The sequence below is a fragment of the Capsicum annuum genome, unplaced genomic scaffold, assembly GCF_002878395.1.
Source record: "Capsicum annuum cultivar UCD-10X-F1 unplaced genomic scaffold, UCD10Xv1.1 ctg67584, whole genome shotgun sequence".
Classification (NCBI taxonomy): domain Eukaryota; kingdom Viridiplantae; phylum Streptophyta; class Magnoliopsida; order Solanales; family Solanaceae; genus Capsicum; species Capsicum annuum.
This window is the reverse complement of record NW_025877032.1, coordinates 1-3,152: the sequence shown is the minus strand read 5'-3', so window position 1 is coordinate 3,152 and position 3,152 is coordinate 1. Positions and strand designations below refer to the sequence as shown.

The following is a 3,152-nucleotide window of genomic DNA, read 5'->3' as shown; positions in this document are numbered from 1 at the left end:
CATTAAAACATTAAAAGAAAAACTTCCTCTCTGTCGAGGATTTTCCTCACTAAGCTTTCAGGACAAGGACTATAAACGATTGTAACAGAGACAGCCCCGTCTTCTCTTAGCTATATGCTAAACACTAGTCTTTCCCTTTCATCGCTGCGTTTCAATCAATAAAATCCTCTGAGTGACTAACGACTCGTGAGCTCGCAAGGCTCATAGGATGGGAAAAGCCTTTCTCTTCATTTCATTATTTCATTGACGGGTTTTCACGATGTAAGTCAGGAAGCAAAGGGGCAATCGGCTGCCTAAAGGACCCCATTTGTGGTTGAAGGATAAGTTCATTCTTCGATATATCTCACTCCGCTATGCTAGTTCACTCTAGAAGACCTAGTCTGATTATAGTTAGTAGTATAGATTAGTTAGATTCGTAGAACAGAAGAAGAGCTTTTACTTTTTCATTATATTATATTAGTAAAGCGTTAGCACCTTCATAGATTAAGGCTCTCTTCTGGTTCTAGATAGCTGCAAAGCCTTCTATGTTGGTATGGAGACTGCTTCCCGTTTGCTAAACAACCACCTATTGCAACACTTAACTATCCTTCAAGGACGAACTCCACCTATTTTTGAGCGGCGATCCGAAAATGAAAATCAATCTCTTCATGCAATCCGTCTTGGTGTTATGATGTAGACGTGACAGTCTTCCCAGATGTGACTAGAGAATAGCCCAACATAACCTGATTATCGTGTTAGCAGGACTAGTGACTCCGCACTTTCTTTGTCCGAATTCATTTGATTCCAAGTGCTCCCTATTCCGATCAAAGAAAGATTAAACTTAAATGAGAGTCAGTTTGATGATAAAGAGCTTTTTTGCTTTTCTTATGAACATTGCTTTTGGAAGCTCTCACTTCTTATAACTTATAATAAGCTATGACATGAGACTTATGAACTCATTGGTTTTCTGTGGATTTCATTATCAAGAATTGTATCCACGCTTTCTTGCACCAATTTCTCTTGACACATTACTAATTCCCCCGGTGTAGATCTACTACTTGTTAATAGATCGGTAAGAGTCTTGTTCTGAGAGATAACTCTTCTATAGAGTTCATTAATATCCGAGCTCATTAGCTTACATCTATCTGAAGGATGGGTCGTAGTTCGGTAGGAAGAACTGGTAGTAGACATAAAATAAGGGGCACTCCGGTTTTTTGTCCTACATCTTCCTTCATAGAGAGTGAAATCGTTCCAGTTGGATCCACCTTTGGGCTTACATGCCTCAGTTCAAAGAACTACCTGATGCCACATCCTTCGGTCTTGATGGATGGCAACTGGATTGCCGATTGCCTAGTTCAATGGTTGCTATCTTGCTAAACAGCAGCCTTGTCTTCGCCTTTAATCCCATCTATCCTTGTAATGCCGACTCTGATATTCTTGTTCCTGGTTACTTTTTTTTTTCATTTTCTTTACCTTCGACTAGCCATTTAACAGATTCAAAAGGACCGGAGTCGTTCAAAGCAAAAGAAGTTCCGATCACAGACAGCTTCTAAAAGAAGAGAAAGAGAAGAGGGGCAAGGGCGGCAAGACCAGAGAAGGAGCTAAGACCGCTTAGGCCTTTTACTAATGCCCCCACACTAAAAGAGAGAAATCTATGTAACTTTGGATCTTAGCAGCAGTTTCCGAAAAGACTAGTAGCGCTTATTCCTTGCTTATTCAAGAAATTGAATTACCCGAGTTAACTGAAGAAGTTCTAGTAAAACGCTTGAACGCAGACTGACTTTTTCTCGCATCTCACTCTTCATGCAAAGAGTCATTCTTTTTGGCAGCTATCTAATACCAGTCAAGAGCTTCCATTGGATGAACTTTCAGTAATTCTCTTTCCGGTTTGGTTTCCAAGAGGTGTCAACCATAAAAAAAGATCTTGTCCTTCAAAGATCGATCTGATAATTGCTTAAGTAAGGTAGACGCTTCTTTTTTTCTCTTGATGGAAATATCATAAGAGAAGAAAGAAGTTCATGTAGGTCGGATCCTAGCGTAGATAAATGCTATCCGACTTGATGATCGAATCGATTCTTTCACTTTGTTGAACTTGAAATGGAGGCTCTCTTTACCAAGAGGAGAAGATAAGGTCTTTTGGCAATAGAAGGCATATTACTAATTGATTCTTTGGCCATTTTGTGTTCGAATTCTAAACCGGCGAGGCGCTGATGGATGCTTCTAATCAATAGAACACGAAGAAGAAGATCAAAAAAAAAGGTTATGATGAGCTTGATCAGAGGAAAGGTTATGATGAGCATCTATTTAAGTCGATTATTTCCAAGATCTAATTCCAGTTTTTTCTTATGTAGGGGAAACGCCTTACAATCTGAAGTTTTACGCTTAAGGGAAGAAATGTTCTTGGTGGATGCAGGACTTGGGACTCCCAAAATTTGTATGCAAGATGAGCCTATAGGAGTGCCAATCAACCGAGCCACCAGGTTTGAGAATAGGGTGGGATTCCTGGATCTAGTGGCAGGTGAATCACTGATCAAAGAGCAGATTTTAGAGAGATTCTTCATCTATCTAGTGGCTGGTGAATCACTGATCAAAGAACGAGCAGCCGCCAGGTTTAATGATTTGGTGGGATCTATAGATATAGTGGCTGGTGAACCGCTTCTTCTTCTTCCATGATAATTCATACAAAACTGAGCTTGGATGGAACTGAACAAGATTTGGTGAACGAATACAAAGGTCAAAGGCTTTATTATTGAGAAAGTAAAAGGAGGTTATTCAGTAGCCATCACAGGTTTCATTACTTTTCTTCCATTCCGTCGTAGAAGGAAAAGGATATCGAATGATCGATTCACCATTGAGAACATTAACACAAAAAGACTAATATTGTGGTGTGGATCTCTCTATAAATGGAAAAGGGGTGCTTTGGATCGGGAGTAACAACTAATGATAGGGCAAAAATAGGGGGGAAGGACAAAGGAAAGAGCGATGCCTGCATTAAGATTTAAAACTTGTCATCTACTTTCAGGAAATATTTGGAACAGAGAACTTACAATAATACAACGCCGTATTCTCCGAAGATTGAGGAACAAGAAGAGATCTATTAAGAGAAAGATTTATTCTAGAGAAAACCTTAACAGTTACATCCAATCACAAACTACACGAAAGTTGTCCCTTTT

General features: G+C 39.5%; 1 pseudogene; it reads left to right on the top strand.

Annotated features, from left to right (window-relative positions):
* The first annotated feature begins 1,549 nt into the window (after nucleotides 1-1,549).
* LOC124893948 lies at nucleotides 1,550-3,110 on the top strand (annotated as a pseudogene).
* Nucleotides 3,111-3,152: the final 42 nt, after the last annotated feature.